This window comes from Vicugna pacos, chromosome 10 (assembly GCF_048564905.1).
Source record: "Vicugna pacos chromosome 10, VicPac4, whole genome shotgun sequence".
Classification (NCBI taxonomy): Eukaryota; Metazoa; Chordata; class Mammalia; order Artiodactyla; family Camelidae; genus Vicugna; species Vicugna pacos.
Window position 1 is genome coordinate 10,999,550 of NC_132996.1, and position 12,961 is coordinate 11,012,510.

The 12,961-nt window shown below is 40.5% G+C and overlaps 1 protein-coding gene and 1 non-coding gene across 8 annotated transcripts in view; one reads left to right on the forward strand and one right to left on the reverse strand.

The window, feature by feature from the left end:
* AMOTL1 (angiomotin like 1) overlaps positions 1–12,961 on the reverse strand; it is a 155,480-nt gene that overhangs the window by 80,125 nt on the left and 62,394 nt on the right. The gene's annotated exons all lie outside the window — the stretch shown is intronic.
* Positions 11,744–11,850, forward strand: LOC116279314 (U6 spliceosomal RNA). Its single transcript, XR_004188678.1, has one exon. It is a non-coding gene; the product is annotated as a U6 spliceosomal RNA (small nuclear RNA).

The window sequence follows — 12,961 nt, forward strand, 5'->3', positions numbered from 1 at the left end:
GAAGCAAGTACATTTCTTCTTCTTCTCCTTCCTTTTTTTTTTTAACTGAAGTCTAGTCAGTTTACAATGTTGTGTCAATTTCTGGTGTACAGCATAATAGTTCAGTCATACATATATGCACATATATTCCTTTTCATATTCTTTTTCATTATAGGTTACTGCAAGGTACTGAATATAGTTCCCTGTGCTCTACAGAAGAAACCTGTTGTTTATCTATTTTATATATAGTAGTTAGTCTCTGCAATTTCTTCTTAGCACACTCACCCACCTCATAAGTCAGTATCGGCTCATGAAGTGATTTAAGCCAAACTACACAATCTAAATCAACCAATATCTCCCAAGAAATTAAACATCTCTTTAGTAATAAGACTATAATCAATAATAGCAGGAGCTACCATATACTGAGGGCCTATTAAGTACAGGGATGATACAAAAATTATTGTATTTAATTATCATCACCCTATTCCCATTTTATAGACAGAGATAAAGGCTCACGGCGGGCACGTCATGCCCGGAGCAACAAAGCTAGGCAGTAGCAGAGCCCCTCAGCCTCTCCGAAAGCAAAGCCCTTCTACTCATCTCCCTTCCCTAGACCCCTCAATAATGCACACTTAATTCTAAACCCTCTTTTCCCACCAAATTCCTTGCATTAATATTAGAGGAGTTTTAATGAAATGCTCTTGCTTGTGGATAATGGGGAAAGGCTCTGGGAACGTTTCCTTCCTCCCCTATGTGCCTGCATATACGAGGCACAGAAGGATCCAGAACTATTTTGCTTGAGTTATTTCTTACAAAAGCTTCAAGGAATAAGAGCACACTCTACCAGCTATATTTCAATAAAAATTATTTTATTGAGTTTAAAAAGAAAAAATAAGAGCACACTGCCTGCCAATCACCAACACCAAGGCAACAGATGAAGCCACCCTTCCCACTCTTCCATGTGACCACATAGTACTTTCATGATGGTGTCTCTCTACTTTAACAATGAATCCCAAAGCCTGCAGCGTGTCAGAGTCACCCATGGAACGTGTTAGAAATGTCACCTCCAAGCCCCCACATCAGACCTGTAACATGAGGATCGCCACAAGTGTGGACCAGAAATGAATTTTTTTTGGCCACACTTCACGGTTGATTTGAATGCAGAGCCGGGTTTGGGAAGCTTGCAATTCCTCTCTGCCATGTAAGATCTCATACAACTCATGCACTGAAAAGGTATGACAAACTGAAATTTTATAAACAGATCACATTTTCAGCCAAAACATGTCAGATCTGATTAATCCAAATAATGATGAAAAGCTAAAGGAGACAACTTTTTCTAAAACCAACCAGCCAGCCAACCTGCAGTGACTTCTTTAAAGTGCAGAATCCTTTGTGTAAATTTGTTACTTTTTTTTTTTTTGGAGGTATTGAGGATTGAATCCAGGACCTCATGCATGCTAAGCATGCACTCTACCACTGAGCTGTACCCATCACCCTAAATATGTTAACTTTTAATAAATTCGGATTTGAAGTCTATAGTGTTAATGCCCTATATTTCATAATTACTAACCTGAATGACTGGTAAGGAAATATAGCTATTTAAGTTACATCTAAAATATTGTTATAAAGATACAGTGGGGGCAGAGGGTATGGCTCAGTGGTAGAGTGTGTGCTTAGCATGCACAAGGTCCTGGGTTCAATCCCCCATACCTCCACTAGAAAGAAGAAAGAAAGAGAGAAAGAAAGAGAGAGAAAGACCTAATTACCTACCCCTCAAAAAAAAAAGAACATCTAATTCAACATGATGAGGGAAAGCAGGGGAAACTGCCTACCATATCACATGACAAATACTTCTAAATCTGTAACTCAGACATCACATAGCCAACCAGGCCATCAAATCATATGAGAGAAGTAACCATCTAATTATAGGGAAGAAGGCACAAAAAGTAACATTACTGAACATGACATGATACAAATATTATCTCAGGTAATTCTCACATCTCTGAGAATTAGGTCCTACAGTCTCCTTTATTACCTACGCAAAACCAGGAATGCCATGCTCTGGGTCACACAGTGCAGAGCCTTAATGCTGAGATGCAAACTCAGTTTTGACTCCATCATAAAGCACTCCATGGTATTTAAATGATATTTAAAACCACCTAGATATTTGTGATAGGATCTGGACTCCTCACAATTCCTACAAGTTACAGAGGGTCGGGGGTCTGTGAATTTGATTAGCAGCAGAATGCAGAATCACTCACTAACTCCATCTACTCATTTATTCATTCCACAAAGACCTATGACACTGGGCCTCTATGGGGCAAGACAGTACCCGGAATGAGGACCAAATCTGACAGATTTGTGAGGGAGACAGATGCATAAAGCAGAGGACTGCCCAGCGGTGCACAAATGCAGTGAGACACGCAGGTGGATGGTAGCATGGAGCGGGGGAGCCAGGACACAGTGTCCACGTGCATTGCGGAGCAGACACACTGGATCTAGAACCATGCGGAGCGGCCACCCTTAACCTCTTTCCTCTCGTTCGCCTGCTTGTCTGGGATCACGGAAGCCTCTTCAAAAGAATCTGTCAAGACCTACAGAGCCAGCTCGAGAGAAATGCACACACACTAAATTCATGGAATTCACTGTACGAACACCCGATTTACAGTTTCTTTGGACCTCACACAAATGGGTAAGGCTTTTAAACGCTGCGAAACACGATTTTCTGGAGGCAGATCAACTATGTGCCTTGGAAAGAGGGAAGTGGAAGTAACCAAACGCAACTCAGAATTTTCTATGTGAAGGACAGTGTTCTGAATAACTCACGTTAACTCATTTCATCCTCACAACAGCTCCAAGAGGATGATCCTCATTTCTCAGACGAGGAAACTAAGGCACTGAGAATAACGTGCCAAAGTAACGCAACCAGTAAATGGCAAAACCAGGACTCGCGTCCAGCTGGTCTGATCTGTCGTCTTGGCCACTCCAAAAAAGAAAAAGAAAAAGTGCTCAAACTTTTTGGTTTTAGGGCCCCCTTTACCCTCTTAAAAATTACTGAGGACCCAAAAGCTTTTGTTTAAGTGGGACATACCTGTCTGTATTTACTGTGCTCGAAATTAAAGCTGAGCAATATTAAAATACATGTTACTCTTTTGAAAAGAATAAACCCAATATAAGTTACATAAAATAGTTTTAGGAAAACTCATTTCTAAAATGCAAAAAACAAAATAAAATAAAACAAAAGCAGTGAGGAGAGTGGTATTGTTTTATACTTTTGCAAATTTCTTTAACGTGCGGCTTAATAGGAGACAGCTGGATTCTCACGTCTCTTTCTGCTGTCAGTCTATTGCTACATGATTTTTAGTTGAAGTGGACTAAGAAAATCTGGCCTCATTCAAATTCGTAGTTGGAAAAAGGAGGAGTACTGGAATAGCCTTTTCTTATATGTGTGACTATTCTTTGAAACGACACCAAAACTCAACGAGTGGTAATTCCTTAAAGGTAGTTGCAATGTAAAATATAAAACCACATCTTGAATAGTCCTCTGTATTCTATTACATTAAAATCTATTGGTCCATCTTTCACTTTGAAGGGAGCTTTCTTTACCAGTGCAGGATTTCCTAACATACATTTGGTCTTCAGGAAAATGACCCACGTCATTTTCAGTTCACTGAATTATATGCAAAATCTGGAATACGTGGAAATATTTCAAGTAAGTAATATCAACAAAATCACATTTGCCAATATACCACGGATTGCAATCATCAGGAAAGTCGTTTATGTATTGGGAAGCTGTCAAGCTCACAGTGGCAAATGCAAGTTTTCCAAAATTCTAATTTTGACTTCAAAGTTTGAGTTTTATCAATGGCAGCAAATACTGTCCATGGATTTTCTTTTTTTTTAACATTTTTTATTGAGTTATAGTCATTTTACAATGTTGTGTCAAATTCTAGTGTAGAGCACAATTTTTCAGTTATACACAAACATACATGTATTCATTGTCACATTTTTTTTCGCTGTGAGCTACCACAAGATCTTGTATATATTTCCCTGTGCTATACAGTATAATCTTATTTATGAATTTTCTTGATGTGACAGTCTCCCTTTATTCATTTTGAGACAATGTCTACCAAATACCCAGCTCAGAATCACCATAGTTTGTCAATTGTTCTTTCAACTAAAGATGAGAAAAGCTGCTCGTTAGGCTCAGAACTCAAGTGCTTGTCATACAAGTGCTCTTCCTCAGTTCACAGCAGAAGTACATTAAGTGTGCTTTCCACCTTGTCACACGAGACACTAAAAAAGATGTACTTGAGGTTTCAGACTTAATAGATGCAATCATGTACCACTTCAACAAGAACACTCTTAAGTGAAATGGGCTCTTCATATTGTGTGCCGGTGAGAAGTGAACTGACTTCCAGTACAGTCGGGTACCACTGCCTTGACTCATGTGGACGCACCTGCAGTTTTATCCACCACTGCTTTTGTACCACCAGTACAAACATCAGTACAGTGAAAAAGGCACATGTGTCAGTATTATTATGAAGATAGTTTTTAGGTCTCAGAAACCCCCAGGGTTCCACAGACCAAACTTAGAGAAATGCTGCTCTATGTTCTATAGTCTCTTCCACCAAAAGACGTGAAACCTAGGGAGAACTTTAAGACGGAAATGGCTGTAAACCAGTCATCACTGAAAATGAGTTACCTCCCTGCCCAAGCAAAGGAAGATGCCTACAGCCCCCAGAAGCAGGGGAAACATACAGAGAAGACATACCGAGGCTCTCTGATGTAAAGCGTGGCTTGAACTCTATTTGTCAGATGAATAGACCCCATTGATTAAAGAAAATGCATCTGAAGAAAGAGAGCAGCCCCTCTAGAAAACACCTGCAAGGAATGCATCTTCCTGCCCCTGAGGAATTCTTATAAAAGGAAATACAAATCAACAATGATATTTCACTGGAGCAAAAAGGCTCCATGAGATTACTCTCAGGAGGAGAGGAGAAAAGAAACTGTAATAACTTGCCTGGCAGGAAGTCAGGCAATCCTTGGACAAAAAGGAAGATGTCAAGACACAAAAGACCAGAGTATTAGAAAGATTTAAAGAATAAAAACGCTAGAAGAGAAAACATCCGCTAAATGGAAAGAAAGCATAGGCCATGTTTTTTGTTTTGTTTTGGCAAATCTGCTTCCTAAACCATGTAAGAATCCAGGCTCTTCCATTTATTAGCTATGTAAACTGGAGCAAATGAGTTCATTTCTTGCTGCTTGTTAACCTTACAGTAAATGGGGTTAGCAGGACCTGCTACATAGGGCTGTTATAAAGCTTAACTGAGACCATGGCAAGGGCTATGAGCAGTGTTCCAGCACATAATAAGTGCTCAATACATTTTTGCTTCTTTATATGAGAATGGGGAAATGAAATAAGAATCTGTTGTAAACTCCACTTTCAAGAGAGGATTCAATCAGTGAGCTTTTTAAAAACAGCAGCAAGATTTTCAAACAAATCAGAGATAAAAGCTTTCGGAGTGTTTGGGGTGAGACTATCTAGCTGACTGACAAACAAGGCTAAAATAACATTCTTAATTTTCCAAGAGTTTGGAATAAGGGAGACCTTACAACACACAATGCCTCTGAAAATAAGCCTAACATTGTGGTCCTACTACCAAAACCCAAAATAAAAGAAAACATGGTGTTATCCAAAGGTTCTCCAAAATTCCTCACTTTTCTGGCCACCCTGGAACACAGAAGACTAGGTGGACCTGGAGAAGGTACCAGGAACCAGGCTCCAAGCTGAACACCTTCAGCTGCCCAGGCTACACCTTCAGACAGAAGGACAGTAGGGTGGTTACTGGGAATAGGGGGAGAGGCAGATTTGTCCTTTGTACTGAGAATGACAAAAAAAAAAATTCTCCTCTCCTTGACACCTTTGTTCCCTAACTCTTCTCTCAATCCACCTGTGGTACGGTAGGATGGAGGTCAAGGTTTGAATTCCAAATCTCTTCTCTGCATCTCCTGCCGTGAATCTATCCCTTTCACTGACAGTGGGGGAAAAACTGACCCTTTACTACCAAATGTGGGAAAGCTTAGTCCTTCAGGATCATAACATGTGATCTTGGTCACTTAATAGATGCCATTAAAATACAAATATTTGTATTTCATTCCATTATTTTCTCCATATTCCTGGAATTTATTTTGGAGTAAGATGAAGGTAAGTAACGTCAGAATTTTGGAAAATTTTATCTCTATACTCAGGATTAATAATATAATCCGTATCTCTGAACAGACCCTTTTTTTAAAATTTGCATTCTTTTTTATGGATGTATAGTCAGTTTACAATGTTGTGTCAATTTCTGGCATACAGCATAATGTTTCAGCCACATGTATACATAAACATATTCATTTTCATGTTCTTTTTCATTGTAGGCTACAAGATATTGAATATAGTTCCCTGTGCTATACAGAAGAAACTTGTTTATCTATTTTATATATAGTAGTTAGTATCTGCGAACGGAGTAGAACTTTTCAGACATATTCTTCACATTTTTCTTTTTTTTTCCTTCAATTGCTTTCTCTGGTGAGGGGGGTAATTAGGTTTATTTATTTTTGGAGGAGGTACTGGGGATTGAACCCAGGTCCTTGTGCATGCTAAGCACATGCTCTATCACTTGAGCTACGCCCTACCCCTACATTTTTCAATGAATATTTTACAGGAGCAAATCTAAAAGTTACCTAAAGTGCATTTATTCACCACTTCACATGCTTCTACTACTCATTTTTGACCTACCAGGCCAGTCACTACCACGAGGAAAGTTAATTCTGTCCTTTACCAAACCTGCTTCTTACCTCACATGCCCATTATCCCCGAAGTTTCTGTAAATAGATTTGTGCTGTTGTTTACATGACTCTCCCTGCTGTCTTCATTTAGGCTCACTGTGATTTCAGAGGATATTTTCTTTTCCTCTTCTAGATAAAGGAACACTAGACCATTTCTCTTTTCAGAAACTAGAGTGGCATTATGGGTGTTCTGCAGGGGATGTGACGCTGTCCGCTAATGAATGTGAACGGCATCCACTAGCTTCCATAATTCTGAAAAGACACATTTCCTAGTCTCTGTTTCTATTTTCTCACCCCATTCCTCAAAAAAGGATCCCAAGCAGGCCATCTTGTCTGCCCTTACATCTTTCAAGCTTTTCCCACATCACCAGGAGGAGCCACCTAGTTGCAGTGATGCCAGGGAGCAGTCCCTCAGGAAACAGGGCCTTCCCAGAGAATTTTACATTCTCTCCTTTCCCCAAACTTTCCCCAAAGGCTCACTCACAAGGAACTTGGTTCTCAGAGCCAAGCGGGAAAGGCCGGCCTCACACCTGCTTTGAGGGGGCCACATTCCTGGGTCACACCGTCCAGAACAGCCCCCACAGCTGAGAAGCAGCAGCTGAAGGAGAGATGCCTCCTTCCTCCCGGGCACAGGGCCTCGGGAAATGTGCGGAGCCCCACCTCACTCCGAGGGAGCAAAGTGAGCCTGCAAGATGACCTCCGTCATCCTTGTCTTGCTCTGCCTGTTCTGAGAAGGGAGCAGGAAGGGAGGAAGGAAGCAAGGAAAGAAGGAAGGACAGTTCATTAGAAGAGGTGTGAGAGGGCAGAGAGGGGAGACCTGTCATGTGGCTACCAATGGTCCAGGAGACAGGTGATGAGCAGTCCAACCAGCTGAGTTATGGAGACCAGTTAGGTTGAAGGAAGGGAACTTAGACAAGAAGCACCCATACTGGGGGTCAACTGCGAGGACCTGGTGACTCTGGATGTGGGGTGAGTAAAGAAAGGAACTTGACAGTTTACAGAACACTCTCAAAGGAGGCAAGAGCCAGGATGACGCAGTGTGGAATGGCATTCGAGCAAGCCCAAACTGGCGTGACGAACCAGATGAGCGAGGCCCCACCTCCCACTGACAGAGGCTGGTTCAATCGCGAAGCAGACCCAAGGTAGAGGAATCCAGGCCTGCTCTGCATCTTCTCCAGGAGAAGGGCGTCTCAGGCTAAATCCACCTGAACATTCCTGTTTGTTTCTCTCAAGGACCGGACTCATGGAAGAATCCCACACACGGAACCAAAACCTCAAATATCCCTATGGAAACAGGAGACACGCCTGGATAACAGCCTGCTAACTTGGTAAGCTCCACACCCAGCAGAACCCAGATGCCTTGCTAACCCACCTTCCAAATGAAATGAGCCTCTGAAACCGCCAGGGCAAAGTAAAGTTCAACCTGACAGAGCAGAATCCCCATGGTATTTTCTCCCCATCAGTCCACACCAGTCTTCCAAGGGAGAAGTGGTACATTTCACTCAAGAACGTGTCCCAGTCCCATGATATGAATGAAGCCCAATGATGTTGCCATCAGACAAACAGGGCGAGCATCTCTCTGGAAGAGCACTGGCCATTGGAACTTGCTGTGAGGACAGCAATGGCTATTGGGCACTGGAATTGTAGCCATCGTGACTGAGGACCTAAATGTTTAGTTTATTTAATTTTCATTCATTTAGATGGCCACCTGTGGCTAGTGGTTACCAAAGTCAGTGTAGATCTAGAACTTAAAAAAAAAAAAATAGGCGGAGGCCAGATCACATCTTCCTAACCTGCCAGAAAAAAAAAACAAACATAAAATTCTATTTCTCCACTGCAAGGGAATGGACTTTAAACAGCTCATAGCATCTGACCAAGCTATTTACCAACACCGAGCCCTTCTTTGATCATGACAGCTACATATCAACGGGCCTCCAAAACATCACAGTTTGTGTCCCTCAGGGAGCCTAGCCCGACTGCCTACCCACCACAGGAACCTTCTCCATGACACCCCTGCACATTTCTTTGCGATCTTTACCAAGTCCCCTCAGCAGCAGCGGAACTCAGCATCAGGAGAGGCAGTCCACCCCCAAATCCGAGGATACACTTCCAAAGAGAAATCAAGCATGCTCGAAATAATAAAAAACTAATTCTGCACCATGCTTTACCTCTTATGCAGCCTTTGCATGTGCATTATCTCATGTAAGCCTCACCACAACCTTGGGATATAAGCGTTAGCAGACACATTTACTTTCCAGAGGCTGAGGTGAATCAGCCAAGGCAATCTGGCTGCTATACGGCAACCATGAACTCTAACATGGTATGTCTTCCAAGGAGTGAGAGATCAAAAGACAACTGAGAAGAAGTCAGGGTCGGAAGGGGGAAGGCAGGAAGAGGGATCAAAGGAGAGGATATAGTTACGGACGTCAACTAGTGACTCCAGAAACTGGATCTATTTCAGTCTCAATCATTAAAACATGAACAGCCTCCATTCCAAAAAGTAAAGTATCTCCGTCGAGGTCTAACTTATAGGGGACTATGTTCTAAAACAGTGCTACTCAAAGTGTGGTCCCTGGACTAGCAGCAACAGTATCACCTGGAAACTTGTTAGAAATACAAATTCTCAAGCCCCATCCAAGAGCTGCTGAAATAGAAACTCGAGAACGGGGGAGCAGTCTGTGTTTAAATAAGCCCTCCTGATGGTTCTGATGTTCACTCACATTTGAGAACCACTGATCTGCAGTTATATATCTAAGGCCCAATCCGTTTCTTCTGGGAAATAAACAACTTGGTCATCAAGGGAAAGGAAAGGGAGCTGCCAGTTGTGAAGTTTAGGACATGAATGACCCAGTGACATCAGACTTGGTGACATCAGCCCTGGAGACATCATCCCTGGCTTACTGGACCTCAGGTACCAAGGACCGGAAACTCTGAAGTCTGAAGATCTCACGACAGCACATACCCCCTGCCACTTCCTGTGATCAGGGCAGAGAGGAAATTGTTTTTTACTCAGAAAAATCTTGATTTATAGGTAGGAAAAAGGTATATTCTATAGGGAGTATCAGGTTGTAAATAAAGTAAACCAGCTTCTAACCTCAATCAATGAATAATATTTGGTATACAACACAGTGTTCACAACTGTGAAAAGGTTGGCTTCTGCGAGGAAGAACTGGGATTCCAGCTACTCAGAGAAAAAGATCTATGAGAATACACATAATTTCATAAAACCACTTGTCTCTCTGCTATAATATAATGTATATAATATATAATATATAATAATAATAATAACTGAGTGCTTTGAATGTGCCCAACACTGTGCTAAGTGCTATACATGCATCATTTCATGTCACCCACATGCAACTCCACAAGGTAAGAACTATTACTATCTCCACTGTATCCATGAGGCTTTCCAGGTGACACTCCTGAGACCACACAGCAAGGAGGCAGCAGGGCCAGGAAGCAAACCAGGTCTACCTGACCCTAAACAACCCAAAATACTACTGCCTTTCTCACTTTGACACATTTTCTAATTTGAAATCTGTTCAACCTTATTCTTACTCTTTACATTATTCAGTTTTAGGTACCACACTTCCTATAAAAAAAAAAAGCTATTCTGCCACGTGCTGTTCAAAACAGTCCTCAGCCACTCAGTGTACTCAGAGTCCTTCAGCATGTGCTCAAGAACAAGGTAACCCACACTGAGGAATTCATGCCAATAAAGATATCCAAAAACTGCATAAAGGCAAGAACCCACTTTATTCCCACCAAGCTTGGATGACACGCCCAGGGAAGCCCTCCCTGACCACCTGGCCAAAGCGAGACCTCCCTGCCGCTCCTCTTCTCTGTGGTCCCACAGTACCTCCCGCTCTCCTCTATTATGGTATAAACACTGAGGAACGTGCACACGTGACCTCACTAACTGGTGAGCTCTGAGGAGTAGGAACCACTCCTGATTCATCTCTGTGTGTCCAGAGCTTTAAATACATAATAAACACTTAAGAGATGGTCTCCAATATCAGTAGCAAGACATACATGTTCTTAAGAGGCTAAAACTAAACTACCATTTGAATGTAAAATGTACAACTATGAAACTTTTAGAAGAAAACATAAGAGGAAACAGGCAAAATGTTCCTAGATGTGCCACTAAAAGCACAATCCATAGGAAAAAAAAATCAGTAAATTGGACTTTATCAAAATTAAAAACTTTTCCTGCAAAAGATCCTATTAAAAGTTTGAAAAGACAGAATACATACTGGAAAAAATATATATATGCAAGCCACATATCTGACAAAGGACTTATATCTGGAAGATGTAAAGAATTCTCAAAGCTCAATGGCAAAAAAAAAAAAAAAAAAAAAAAAAATTCCAGTTGGCAAAAAAGGAGCAGACATCTCACCACAGAGGATATACAGATGGCAAATGAGCACATCATTAGCCATTAGGGAATGCAAATTAAAAACATGATGAAACTAGAACACTCATTGGGACAACTAGAATAATTAACAAATGTTGGTGAGGATGCAGAGAAACTCAATCTCTCACACGTTGTTGGTGGGAATGTAAAATGGTAAAGCCACTCTGGAAAACAAGTCGGCAATTTCTTAAAAAACTAACGTACACTTACCACGCAAAACCCAGCAATCACAATCCTAGGCATTCGTCCCACAGAAATGAACTTTGTCCTCACCAAAAATTGTAGATGAACATTCATAGCAACTTTAACTCTTAAGAGCCAAAAACTGAAAATAACCCAGATGTCTTTCAATGGGTAAATGCTTAAACAAAACTGTGGTATATCCATAACATGAATATTACTCAGCAATAAAAAGGAACAAACTAGTGATAATGCAACAATCTGGGTGGATCTTAAGGATATTACACTGGGTATGCTGGCTCAAGGGTAAAAGCTAATTTCAAAAGATCACATACTGTGCTCACTCCAGTAGCACATAGACTTGAATTAGAACGATACAGAGAAGATTCTCATGGCCCCCGTGCAAGGATGACACATAAATTCGTGAAGTGTTCCATATTTTTAAGTGAATCACTTAAATAAGCCAGCACACAGTTAAAAAAAAAATTAAGCTTTGTGAAAGCAATGATAACTACAATGAACAGCAAAAGGATAAATGTGAAGATGTAAAAGAAGACATCAAAATCATAAAATGTCAGGGAGGGGACTAAGAAAATGTAGGGTTTTTTTAAGAATATGTTTGAGCCTATATGACTACCAATCTATAGCAAGCAGACACAGTAATGGGCTAACATACTTAAAAAACACAGTAACCATAAATCAAAAACATACCGTAGATTCACAAAAACCAAACAGAAGAGAAACACAAGCATAATACAAAGAAAATCAACAAACCACAAAAGAAAAAACTAAAAGGAAAAGAAAGGAACAAAGAAGAAATAAAAAATCAACTGGAAAACAAGATTTAAAAATAGCAATAATTACTTTAAATGTGAATGGACTAAATGCTCCAATCAAAAGACAGAGAGTGGCAGATTGGACAAAAAGACAGAACCTACAATATGCTGCCTACACAAGACCCATTTTAGAGTGAAGGACACACATAGAAAGTAAGAGGATGGAAAAAGAGATTTCATGCAAATGGAAATGACCAAAAAGCAAGGGTAGCTATACTGATATCACACAAAATAGACTTTAAAACAAATGTTATAAAGAAAGATAAAAAAGGACACTATATAATGAAAAAAGGATCAATACAAGAAGAGGATATTACACTCACTAACAATATGTACCCAACATAGGAGCATCTAAATACATAAAGCAAATACTAACAGGCATAAAAGGAGAAACTGACAGGAATACAGTAACAGTAGGAGATTTTACCACCCCACGCACATCCATGGACAGATCTTCCAGACAAAATCAATAAGGCAACAGAGATCCTAAATGGTACAATAGAACAGTTAGCCTTAATTCATCTTTTCAGGACATTACATCCAAAAAAACCAGAATATACATTCTTTCCAAGCGTACATGGAAAATTCTCTGGGACTGACCAGATATTAAGACAAAAACCAAGCTTCAACAAATTTAAGAGGATAAAAGTCATTTCAAGCATCTTTTCAGATTACAATGACATGAAACTTGAAATCAATCACAGACAAATGAGAAAAA